The sequence below is a fragment of the Capricornis sumatraensis genome, chromosome 2 (genome assembly GCF_032405125.1).
Source record: "Capricornis sumatraensis isolate serow.1 chromosome 2, serow.2, whole genome shotgun sequence".
Classification (NCBI taxonomy): domain Eukaryota; kingdom Metazoa; phylum Chordata; class Mammalia; order Artiodactyla; family Bovidae; genus Capricornis; species Capricornis sumatraensis.
The window spans coordinates 124,912,520-124,926,066 of record NC_091070.1 but is presented as its reverse complement, the minus strand read 5'-3'; the positions used below and the strand labels follow the sequence as shown (position 1 = coordinate 124,926,066).

At 42.3% G+C, this 13,547-nt stretch overlaps 1 pseudogene; it reads left to right on the top strand.

Moving 5' to 3' along the window:
* Positions 1-597: 597 nt before the first annotated feature.
* On the top strand, positions 598-1,566 carry LOC138073667 (V-type proton ATPase subunit D pseudogene; annotated as a pseudogene).
* The last annotated feature ends 11,981 nt before the right edge of the window (positions 1,567-13,547 follow it).

Sequence of the window (13,547 nt, the reverse complement as noted above, 5' to 3'; positions counted from 1 at the left end):
AAGATTAAAAAGCAAAAACAAACCCCTGATAATGGAAAGAGTATTTGCAGAGTCTATCTCAGACTCCTCCTACTATGCCATTCCTGTTTAAGAAAGGGAAGAAATAACCCCATTTTAAGTAGGGTGACTATATAATTTGTCATCCAAATGGAGCAATTTTGAGTGTGAGTAGGGGTGCTATTAATAATTACACTGGAGTGACAGCTCTAAAACAGGTCGCCCTAATTAAAGGAGCTATACACTAGAACACAGCCTGGGTTCAAGAGGCCTATCTTTAGTCTTCTTTACCCCCAGTTCATTGATTCAAATTGCCCCCAGGCAAAGGTCACAATAGCAGCCATTAGGCTGAAGACTGAAAGGTGAATCAGCCCTAAAATCTTTCCTTAAAGACTGAGCCCCTCAGGTCAATGTTTAGAGTGCAGCAGAACTCCACACGACTGAACTACATTAGCAAGTGGGAGCTTAAAGTTATACAGTCCCCAGATGCGGAACTCTCCCCAATTCCCATTGCAGTTGTGGTCGCATAGGAAAACAGTCAATAAGAATCTTTCTTGAGGACACACCAGCTGACTCCGGTAGAGAAAGATTCAGTGGCTGGGTTGTTGCAGCCACGGTTGCCCGGCCAGGGACCCGAGCCGAGCAGTCATCGTCAGAATGTCGGGCAAAGACCGAGTTGAAATCTTTCCCTCGCGAATGGCACAGACCATCATGAAGGCTCGGTTGAAAGGAGCGCAGACAGGTCGAAACCTCCTGAAGAAAAAATCTGATGCCTTAACTCTTTGATTTCGACAGATCCTTAAGAAGATAATAGAGACTAAAATGTTGATGGGTGAAGTGATGAGAGAAGCTGCCTTTTCACTTGCTGAGGCCAAGTTCACAGCAGGGGACTTCAGCACCACAGTTATCCAAGATGTAAATAAGGCCCAAGTGAAGATTAGAGCAAAGAAAGATAACATAGCAGGTGTTACATTGCCAGTATTTGAACATTATCATGAAGGAACTGACAGTTATGAACTGACTGGTTTAGCCAGAGGTGGGGAACAGTTGGCTAAACCGAAGAGGAATTATGCCAAAGCAGTGGAACTACTGGTGGAACTGGCTTCACTGCAGACTTCCTTTGTTACTTTGGATGAAGCTATTAAGATAACCAACAGGCGTGTAAATGCTATTGAACATGTCATCATTCCCCGGATTGAACGTACCCTTGCTTATATCATCACAGAGCTGGATGAAAGAGAGCGAGAGGAGTTCTACAGGTTAAAGAAAATACAGGAAAAGAAAAAGATTCTTAAGGAAAAGTCTGATAAGGACTTGGAGCAGCGGAGGGCAGCCGGAGAGGTGATGGAGCCTGCTGATCTCCTGGCTGAAGAGAAGGATGAAGATCTTCTGTTTGAATAAGCTTTCCTGCTCTGGTGCTTTCGGAAGGCCTAACATGTCACCATTTCAATTCATGGTGTGTAGGTTTGTTATGTGTGGCTATTTGTTTTTTGGCTTAAGAATTTCACCAGTTGTAAAATTTCCCTGGATGTCTGTTTATGGGATCTACCTTTGCAGAATCATAATTAAGCAACAAATAATCACCAATGAAATTTGTAGAACCTGTCCCGAAACCTGTAGAATTTATGCCGTGGAAGTGTCACCCTACTTCAATTATACATCTGTTACAAGTCATCTACTTACCGAACATAATAAGAAAATCCCTTTAGGAAGCAGCAGTGCTCTCAGGCCAACACACACGTGTAGGCCAGCTAGCTACTCTGGAGCACACTTTGTTCCTACCTGCTCACGCACCTTGGCACCATTGTCTGAGATTGCTACAGCCATTCTTGTGTTAGTTACTATGGGACGTCTCTCCTTAAGCTTTAGGGAAACCTTCATTTATTTTTCCTTGAATAACAGGTCTCTGGTCTGTCATGGGAACAGTTCTGCCAATTCAAATGTGACTACAGTATAAACAGTAAAATGATTTAAAAATAAAAAAAAAAAAGAATCTTTCTTGAGAGTTAAAATGAAAATAGCTAAACTGATTAAAGAACTGTAGATCTGTCTGTAAGAGGCTGTCACCCTTCCCCCACCTCTGTCTCTGCATCCTCAGTTCCAGGTCTGGGTCTGTAACCCAGACCTGCCCGTCAGCACCTCCCAAATCCCAGACCTGCAGTGGGGTCAGACATGGGCATGTGACCCGGAAGCGAAGGTTAAAGAAGCCCTCATTCCCTGCTGGAATTGCTAATTGAAAAGACAACACAAACTAGAGATGCTGGAGGGTGTGGCCTGAAAGTGGAGTCAAAGCAAAGAAAAGCAGAAAGAGGGAGGAAACAGTGTTTATATGAGGCCTTCAATTCAGTCTTTCCTAATTTATCCCTGTTCTTCTCGGTTACATGAATGACTAAATCTATCCCCCCACAAACATAATGTGATTTGTTTATTTATCTAATAAATAAATTAGAGTTGGATTTCTGCCTGTTTCAAGAGAAATGATTCTGACTAAACTCCGAGATTCTGACTGCTTCTCAGTGTTTCTCCTGGTGGAAATTCTCAGGAAAGAGGAGAGACTAGGACAGGGGTAGACTTACAGGGTAACACTATCAATGAAGTGCTCTCAGCACAGCCCCTGATGTGGACAGTGTCAGCTCTCTAATCCAATCATCCAGGCTGAACGATAAACTGACCTCCTAGGACTGAAATGACACAGACACAGGGATCAGTCAGGGCCTAACTGTTGGGAGAACTCAGTCATGTTTTCCTCATTCTACTGGTTCTTTTGTTAAAAAAAAAAAAAAAGATTTTCAACTCTTACAGTTATTCTTTAGCCTGATTCGCTTGTTAGTAGGTTTTTGCCTAGAGTCAGCCCCAACTCCTGTTCCAACCTTTCTGAGGGGAGCTCTCTCTCATCCTAAACTTAAATGTCGCTTCATTATAGAGACCTTCTCTGACCGCTCTATCTAAAACCATCTCCCCCTCTTCTTTGTTATCTTTTATTTTTTTCATATTTGAAACATTTTATCCTTTGTTTTCCCTGTTTCCTTTCTCTCCTGCAAGTAGCCTACAAACTCCATGACAATGAGTTCTATATCCGTCTTATCCATAGTTTTGTCCCAAGAATCTAGCACAGTACTCAGCTTATAAATGCAGAAAAGATATCTGTGGAGCACATTTAATAAAGAAATATTTTTTAAGCAACTGAGAGGAGTATCAGTGTTCACTTGTGGGCAATCTCTCTTGGATACACCTTTTTAAAACGGAAATATAGTTGCTGCTCAGTGTTATATGACTTGTAGGTATACAATGTAGTGATTTTTAAAGGTTATATTCCATTATAGTCATCATAAAATATTGGTTATATTCCCTGTGTTGTACAATATATCCTTGTAGGCTTATTTTATACATAATAGTTTGCATTTCTTAATCCCTGTCTCTATCTTACCCCTGCCCACTTTCCCCTCCCTACTAGTAACCACTAGTTCTCTATATCTGTCAGTCAGCTTCTGGTTTGCTGTATTTGCTAGTTTGCTATATTTTTGTTTGTTCTTGTTTAATTAAAATATAGTTAATTTACAATCTTGTGCTAATTTCAAGTATACAGCAAAGTGATTCAGTCATATATTTATATGATTGTATCTATATATTCTTTTTCAGATTCTTTTCTAAGTTAATACAAGATACTGAGTATAATTCCCTCTGCCTTACAGTAGGTCCTTATCATTTGCCTATTTTATATGTAGTAGTGTGTAAGTTTGTTGAATTTTGAAATTCCACCTATAAATGATATCATATATTTTTGTCTTTTTCTGAGTCATTTCACTAGCATAATGCCTTAGAAGTCCATTGAATGCACTTTTCTCTCTGTCTCTTTTTCTGAAATTTATTTTTGGCTGAACGGATGCTTAGTTGTGACACTCAAGCTTAGTTGCTCCGTGGCATGAGGGATATAGTAGCATGTGGAATATAGTGGCATGTGGGATTAGTTTCTCCATGGCACGTGGGATATAGTTCCACGACCAGGGCTGGAACCTGTGTCTCCTGCATTGGAAGGCAAATTCTTGACAACTGGACCACCCGGGAAGTCCCCATTGAATACACTTTTTAAAAGTAAATTTTATTTGCCATTGCTAACACATTCCTGTGTGAGGCACATCACCCTTTGGCAGTTATTGTGAATATGTGTATTTTAAGCAATAAGATTCAGCTGGTCAGACTTTTCTGAGCAGTCTTGGTGACACATTTCCTGTGCTGTGATTGTTCTGAAGACAGAGTGGCTCTAACCACTGTGAGAAGCCCAAATAAAATCCATCCCCAAAACCTAAAAAAAAAAAAAAAAAAGTAAACTTTTTATTAAACTGTTTTGTATAAAAATGACATTGAATATCTTAATCCCTGGAAGAGAATTTGGGGGAGGGGAAAGTGGGAATATTTCCCATCTGATCAAAAGCAGTAGAGGGAAGAGCGCATTTTACCAGGATTAGCTGGGCCTGGGGCTGGCTTTTAAATAGTCTGCCTCCTACACATGACTCCCCTATCCCCCCGATCATGAGCAGAAGACTGCTTGTTGTCATTGCTCTGCTGAGCTCCATATACCCTGGAACCCCTTATCCCTGAAGGATGGGGAGAGAAGTATAATAAATTTTGAGCCACAGAAAAATAACCAGTAACACAGACTAATGTATAAATTCCCATCACCTATGTATGCCAAAGATTAGAAAGATATTTGGTCCACTAATCTTCTAAAATAAGTCTGTATTTGACTGAATGGAGAAAGATATTCTCTCTCTAAGATTAGAAGCAAAATAAGGACACCCAATATCGCTACTACTCTTCCACTTGGTACTGGAAACCTATGGGAACCCAACAAGAGAAGAAAAATCAAAGGTATAAATATTAAAAACAGAGAAACAAAACTGTTATTTACAGATATGTGATCATCTACGTGGAATGTGTTGTAAACAATGAATCATCTGTTTGCTTAGAATCACAGATTGTCTCTGTTTCACAAATAAGGAAAATGAGTCTCCGAGAGGCTACATTTGAAGCATCTACCTACAATGCGGGAGACCTCGGTTCAATCCCTGGGTTGGGAAGATCTCCTGGAGAAGGAAATGGCAACCCGCTCCAATATTCTTGTCTGGAAAATCCCATGGACGGAGGAACCTGGTAGGCTACCGTCCGTGGGGTCGCAGAGTCGGACACAACTGAGCGACTTCACTCACTCACTCACTCATACCTCAGAGGGAGAAGGCAATGGCACCCCACTCCAGTACTCTTGCCTGGAAAATCCCCTGGGTGGAGGAGCCTGGAAGGCTGCAGTCCATGGGGTCACTGAGGGTCGGACACGACTGAGCAACTTCACTTTCACTTTCCACTTTCATGCATTGGAGAAGGAAAAGGCAACCCACTCCAGTGTTCTTGCCTGGAGAATCCCAGGGGTGGGGGAGCCTGGTGGGCTGCCGTCTATGGGGTCGCACAGAGTCGGACACGACTGAAGTGACTTAGCAGCAGCATACCTCAGAGACTGAATTTAAGGCCTCATGAGGCAAGAAGAAAGAACAAGAACACTGACAGTGAGACTGTGAAGGGGAGAGCAGTGCAGTTCCCTCCATCCATCCATCCGTTCACTCAGGGGTTGGACACTTGTTGCGTCAGTATACGTTTTCTCCCTTCCGTGCACAGTGCTTGGTTCCCGTGATCCCAGAATGAAAGCTGCATGTCCTGATAGCAGTCTGGTGGGAAAATGACCCCGCGTGAGAAGATGGCTGTGACAGCTCACATAGCAAACTGGGGCACAGGAGATACTGGGATTGTCAGAGATTGCTTTCCCAGTGCTGACACCAGAACTGAATCTTAAAGAACAGAGGTAGGTGTTCTTTTTTTATTGGAGTACATATATGCCGGGGTCCAGCCCCGGTGGATCCAAAGAACAGAGGTAGGTGTTCTTTTTTTATTGGAGTACATATATGCCGGGGTCCAGCCCCGGTGGATCCAGGGAATTCGAAGGGTGGACGGCGTTAGCGTGGAAAGAGTTGTTTATTGATTGATATAAGATTAGATTAAGAAACTATAGCGTAGTAGGAAGATTAAGTGGAGGAAGAGGGCTGAATAGCTTGGTTTACGCGGAAGACCAATAAAATTCCAGACAAGGAATTTGCACCATCTACGTTGGGCCACCGGCACCCACTTGAATATCTAAGGGTGCCTCGCCTTAAGCTCCCTTTCGCGTGGGTCTTAACAGCTAGGGCAAGTAAGTAGACCTGGCGAGCCTCCACGCCCCAGGTGGAGATTCAGCCTGAAATTAAAGTAAAGAGCAGAGAGAGGGAAAGGGAGAGAAGAAGAGAGACAGAGACACGGGGGGAGCCAGATTCCCAAGAAACCAGGCCGAGAGACTAGTTCAAGAAACTGGTCCGAGAAACTGGTCCGAGAAGCTGGTCCCATCCTTTATTGTTCAGAAGGCCTTTTATACTTTTGATAAAACATGGAGATCAATGGGTAACACAAAATTATGTAGCGTTCGCAGCCCAGACTCTTTCTGTATATCATTTTGTATACAAAAGGTCTCAGGTGATCTACATTATCTTCTGGCCAAGAGGCTTGTTAACACTTTTTGGCTCTCTTCCTTAATGAATGTTAATTTTGTTTTCCCTGAAGTGTTTTTCTTTAATCTGCATCTCCTTAAAGCGCTAAAGTTACATCTCTATAGAACAAAGGCGCAGTGGGTTATAACAAAGAAGGTGCTTAACTCAAAGATCTAATGTTGCTAATACCAGGCCTACTACTTGTTTTTCTATATACCAACTAATCTAAAAATAAAGGATATGAAAATTCAGCAGCAAGCATTGACTCAACAAATGAAACTTTTAATCAGTCCTATTCTAAAGATTTTGACTCCTCGGAAGCTCCTACATTCCTACGATGTTTTAAGCTTCCTGTGCCTCCTGCGGTCAGGAGGCCTCAAACAATCACATGCGCAGCTGTACGAGTCCTGCAGGCAGGCTAGAAAGCCATCAGAGGGGTATTTGGATTGAAACACTCTTTCAAATGCAGAAGACTAAAGCCCTGAATTGACTTTTTCCAGAGAATGTCAGAAGAGTGGAAAAGCAGAGCACAAAAACCGGGAGATTTTTGTTGGGGTACAGGCTTAGGAATTTCCAGAGGGGTCCCTGAAGTCTGAGCACACCTTGCGTATGTCAGCTTCCTTCCTCATGACCTTGTCACGGGCGGGATTCCTCACACTGGCTCCCGGCACATATATATATACATATACATATATACATATATATATATATATATATATATATATATATATATCCCTCATTTTGGATTTCCCTCCCATTTAGGTCACCGCAGAGCACTGAGGAGAGTTCCCTATGCTCCACAGTAGGTTATACATTCATATACAGTAGCTTCTCGTTGTGGTGATTGAGTCACCAAGTTGTGTCTGACTCTTGTACCCTGTAGATTTTCCAGACAAGAATACTGGAGTGGGTTGCCATCTCCTTCTCCAGGGGAATCTTCTCAACCCTGGGATGGCACCTGGGTCTCCTGTATTGCAGGCAGATTCCCTACTGACTGAGGCACCAGAGGAGCCCTCCTTAGTTATCTATTTTATACATAGTATCAATAGTGTATATATGGCAATCCCAGTCTCCCAATCTACTCCACCTTCCCTCCCCACTTGGTAGCCATACTCTTGTCCTCTATGCCTTTTTCTCTATTTCTGCTTTTCAGATAAGTTCCTCTATACCATCTTTCCAGGTTACACATATATGTGTTAGTATACAATATTTATTTTTCTCTGACTTATTTCACTCTGGGTGACAGTCTCTGGGCCCATCCATGTCACTGCAAATGGCACAATTTCATTCTTTTTATGGCCAAGTATTATTCCATTGGCTCTTTCACTGGAGATCAAACTAGTCAATCCTAAAGGAAATCAACCTGAATATTCATTGAAAGGATGGATGCTGAAGCTGAAGCTCCAATACTTTGGCCACCTGATGCAAAGAGCCAACTCATTGGAAAAGACCCTGATGCTGGGAGAGATTGAAGGCAGGAGAAGAAGAGGGCTGCAGAGGATGAGGTGCTTAGTTAGTTTCACCAACTCACTAGGCATGAACTTGAGCAAACTCCGGGAGATAGTGGAGGACAGGCAAGCCGGGCATGCTGCAGTTCATGGGATCGCAAAAAGTTGGACACCACTTGGCGACTGAACAACAAGTATTCCACTGATGTATGCACACATCTTCAACAGAGGAATGGATATAGAAGTAGCTTTTCTGAGTGAGGGGCTGGACATCAGGTGAGGGGGATGCTGTAGAGTAGGGGATGCGGCAGACAGTCCTGCAGGATGGTGATGACTGAGGCTAGAGATCTAGGCATAAACCCGGACCTGCACGACACTGTGTGTATGTCAGTCGCTCAGTCATGTCCAACTCTTTGTGACCCCTTGGACTGTAGCCCACAAGGCTCCTCTGTCCGGGGGATTCTTCAGGCAAGAATACTGGAGTGGGTTGCCATTTCCTTCTCCAGGGGATCTTCCCAACCCAGGGATTGAACCCAGGTCTCCCACATTGCAGGTGGATTCTTTACCATCTGAGCCACCAGGGAAGCCCAAACACGAGCATGATCCATTGGCTGGGAATCAAACCAGGGCTCCCAAGTGGGAGGCAAGAATTCTACCACTGAATGATTCTGTAAACTTTGCTAACGTAAGAGTGTGGGCTGTGGATGCAGCACTGGGATAATGAGACAGATTGAAAAGAAAATGGCTCAGTCCTTGGAGGTTGCCGGAGGAAGTGGAGTTACACTGCTTTGTTTGGTTTTACTGTGTCTACACACAATAGCATCAATTATCACTTCCACTGGCATGCCAGTTTTCCTATAGTTTACCACTAGTCACAGCTTTTTAAATGATGTGACCAAAAACTTTATCCTATTTTGAACACCGTTGCTTTAGCATCCGCAGACTTGAAAGGTACCTTCCACCCACTGGGCCTCTCTTTCCTTTGAAGCATTGTGGCTTCATCACTAGTAAGAGGGTCCCCCAGTATAGTTCCAGTGAAGCAGAAAAGATAATTCCATTTATTCAAAAATCATTTATGAAGCATTTGCAGTGCTAGGGTACAGCAGTGAATGAAACATGCTTCCTCCTCTTGAGGAGTCTTGTAGGCTCAAGTTGACCGAGCAGATAATAACATTTAACACCAGAATCCGCAAACGTTATATGATACTATGCTCCAAATCTTGTTCTATATGCTTCCATACATGATTCCTTCAGTCCTTTAATATGCTCAACAGCGCTATGACAGAGGCTGTTTAAGGGGCAATCCCTGCCCAGCTCAGCCTGCTAGTGGGCTAGGAATCCCAGCAGTAAAGCTCCAGTGTCTGTGTTCTGATCCCCTTTACCTTAATGGCCTGATGACAATCTAATGTGGTAAATAGCCTGATGCAGACAAGCTGCATCAGAGTAGCATCCAAGGTGCTACCAACCCAATCTTACGGGTCAGAAAACATTTCTGGTAAAGTTTCAAGCTGAGCCTGAAAGGAGGAGGAGGAGTTAGATAAGGTGACAGAGGATGGGAGAGTTGAAGAAATCTTATATTCAGAGACACTGAGCTTAGAAACGACTTGGCATTTACTGCAGAGCATCCTGGAAAGTAAAAATGAGGATGAGGGGGTGGGCATGAGGGTAGGGAAAAATAGAAGTAAGATTGGCATTACCTCACACATTAGGGCTAGAAGAAATCCCATAGACAAGTTCCAGAAACTCTTGAAATTGAATATTATATCCTGGTTAAGGCAGAATGACCACTGTTTATTCAAGCCAAAATCAGAGTCATTTTTTGGATTCATGGATTCATTTAGGTAATGTCTTAGAAAAGTATTTCTTATTACCTTATTAATTATATGGAATTTTATATCTAAACATTCATCTTTGTTGAAGTGACTAAAATTACACTAAAATAAGTATAACATCAGTCACTGCTGTGATTGAGTGGTCATTCTTATATCCAGCATTTACTTATTGAGCACCTACTATGTGTCAGGCCTAGTGTATGACTCCAGAGGACACTGCCGTGAGGATGAGAGGTCCCTGAGCTTTCACTACTCATATTTCAGCAAATCCTAACAGAGAAACCTGGTGGGCTACAGTCCATGGAGTCACAAAAGAGTTGGACATGACTCAGTGAAACAATAAATATCTTAGAAAGTCTGAAAGCATGGTTTTCATATTTATAGAATGTATAAGGCTTTTTTGCCCAAACACCTACAGATAAAGAAACAAGGAATATTAAGTGATTTACCCAAATTCATATATCTCAGTGTAGTGAGGTAATGAAACTTGACCTAGAGTCGTACTTCCAAGCCATTACTCTTTTCAGCGATACCTCACTACCTTATATATTCTGAGCCATGTGCTCAAGAGAAGTGTTGCCAAGAAGCTGAGGGGTGATATAAGTCAGGATTCTCATTGGAGCCCTTCTTTGCCAATCTAACATTTTCCCCCTCTCACAAGGTAACAGCTTACCTATGGCCAACTTTCTCCAGTTTACAAAAATGTTTTCACATTTTTTATCTCAGTTGAGCTTCAGGGGACCCAACGAGGTAGATTCTGTAGATATGAATACCCTCATAGAGATACAGAAAATCAGTTTTAGAGTTTCAGTGGCATGAGCACAATCACAAATGAAGAGCCAGAAAGGCAGGGTCAGCTGTCCCAGGCCTCAATCCACAGAGGCGCTCAAATATCCTGGGAATAAACCCAAGATTCTGTTCCATTTCACTCACGTTTCTACCAACACTCTCAAAACTAGTGATGAAATGTAAACTGGTTCTATTCCCACTCAAGAAGGAAGCTTCCTTGGATAGAAATGTAAAAACATTCCCAGGGCTGCAGATTTATCTTAGCTGAGAGTTTCTGTGATCTACACAGGCCTGTTTCTTGGTGTAATCAGTCCTGCCCGAGTTCCAAGAGGACCTGAAATTGGCAGCTGAATTCTGAAACCAAAAGTATATGACATTGTGCAGGGAAACAGATTTAAATATATATATATATATGTTTTAATTACTTTAATATACTTCACATAAAACTCATCTGGTTGGAAAGGAAAAATGAAGAGAGAACAAAAGCTGCAGAAATGTAGTAAATGTTTTATTGGTGTGAAGCCAATAAATAAGTACTGGAAAGAAAACTTTAAAGCACTTACATATATATACATATTCACATTATAGATTATACAAGTGATGCATGAGTACATTCTTGCTAATGTCTGGAATGCTAATGGAGTTAATTAAATATTTAGATTAAAAATAACAGTTGCTTTTCACATACTATGCGACCCTTCCAGTGATTTAAGAAAAATATTTTCTTAGAACCATATCTTGAACAAGTCTGTGTAACTAGATCCGAGTAAGTTTTCTCTGCTCATGGCTAAGTGTGAGTGACTAATGCTTTCCAGTTCTAAATGCTGGAAAAACTGTGAAACAAAAGACAATTCCAAATAAGTAAAATATTCTGTTATATTTCATGCAAATAATAAATCCTTCATTTGAGCCTAAAGAGAGAGTTCATTTTCACTGATGGAAATGGGCATCATCTTTTGTCACCTCTCTATTAAACAATATTGATTTAAAGGGACACCACAGTATCCAGGCTCTGGATCTGCACCTTGAGGCCTCAATTCAATGGCTGAGGCTCCATTCTTTTATTCTGCAGATGTTTCTTTTTTTTTCACTCTAAATTCTTTGCTCCTTTCACTATCATATTTCCAGCCTTGTGAATGCCTGTTCTGATAGACTGTACCACAAAAGACTTGTGTTTTATTTTATACTATTTTCATTGGTTCGTGAGATGTTTTGCACAGATCATTGGTCTGTCTTCGTAGCTAAACTCAAAGCTTCTTGCAGGAGGAATTTTGCTCCACGTCTGTCCTCTCCCTGCCTTTTCCGCTGAGTCCCCTTGCGGCAATGTGCACTGGGCTGGTTCACAATCTCCAGAGGGGTGTAGAACCTCTTTCTCTAGGGGGTGTAGAACCTACCTACCTCTTTCTCTTTGACATGGCGGAGTGAGACAGGCTTGGATCTGGAACACTTTGCTCCAGAGCTCACACCTGGACAAGTGTCTCCTTGGGAAACAAAATACAAGGAAACTATCAGGAGCTGAAGATAAGTGCATGCACGTGTAACTGGGACAAATTATCCCAGGTGGATCAGCCGTAAAGAACCTGTCTGCCAATTCAGGAGATGCAAGAGTTGCAGGTTCGATCCCTGGGTGGGAAAGATCCCCTGGAGGAGGGCATGGAAACCCACTCCAGTATTCTTGCGTGGAGAATTTCATGGACTGAGGAGCCTGGTGGGCTACAGTCCACAGGGTCGCAAAGAGTCAGATATGACTGATTGACTAACACTTCACACTTCCATGTTTTCCCGTTGCAGAGCTACACGTTGGCTGGCCTTGTGTGCCTGGGGGCCAAGGGCAGTCCCCCTCCACAAACTCACTAAGTCTCTTCCTGGACCTGATCCCCCAGGTCAACTCTTTTTGGATCTATAGTCAGCACTCCAGCTGCACCAAGTTCCTGGCTTAATTCCTGACTACTCTCAGCCAGAAATCCTTTCTGGTCCAGGACTTCACCTACATTCTCTCCTTTTGCTAACTTTGTTCCCCTCTCCTGCACTGTATGAGCTTGTTTCTTCTGGCTGCTTCCAGAAACACTTCACCCATTGCCAAAGGGCTTGGTAGTAGTTCTTTTAATCATTAACAACAATAGTTATTTATAGAGATTACTGACACCAGTCCATGAAATGTTTGACTCCAGTCAGGTCCATGCAAATGGAAATTCTGTCCAGGATGGTTGTGTCTTATGTGTTTGGATGGTACCAGCATGTTCTTCTGCCTACAACACAGTCTGTCCAAAGTTTAAGTGATTTAACTTTGAAGAGAAAATAATGCACTTTTTTTTTTCCTGTGAGATTTTATTCATGATCATTTGTTTTGGCCATTGATATAAAGAAACCAGTTTAACGGCTTCAAAAGGTCAACTGAAAAAGGAACTAGTCAACCTGTGTACACATTAAAAAATAAAAGGAAGAGTTATGGAGAGTTATTATCACATCTTATGTCAAGATTGTTTGGCGGGGGCAGGAGGGGTACTTTTTTGGTGGTCCATTGGTTGAGATTCCGCCTTGCAATGCACAGGGCGTGGGTTTGATCCCTGGTCAGGGAACTAAGATCCACATGTGGAGTAAAATAAGCCTGCACATTGTAACTACTGAGCCGTGTGCCACAACGAAAGATCCCAGATGATACAAGCAAGATTCCATGTGCCACCTGGCACAGCTAAATAAATAACTGAAACTTTTTTTTAAGACTGCTTTTTTTTTTTTTTTTTTGAGGGGGAGTGGAATGCTGACCAGGTGGTAAATTGGGATTATACCCTTAGCTACATCTCTGTGATAGTTGGGTTTACACATGTGAAAACCAGAATAAGCATTTATCCCAGGCTGGGGTCTCAGGAGATAAATATTATGTGTAGGACTTTAAATGGAGAAGGCAATGGCAC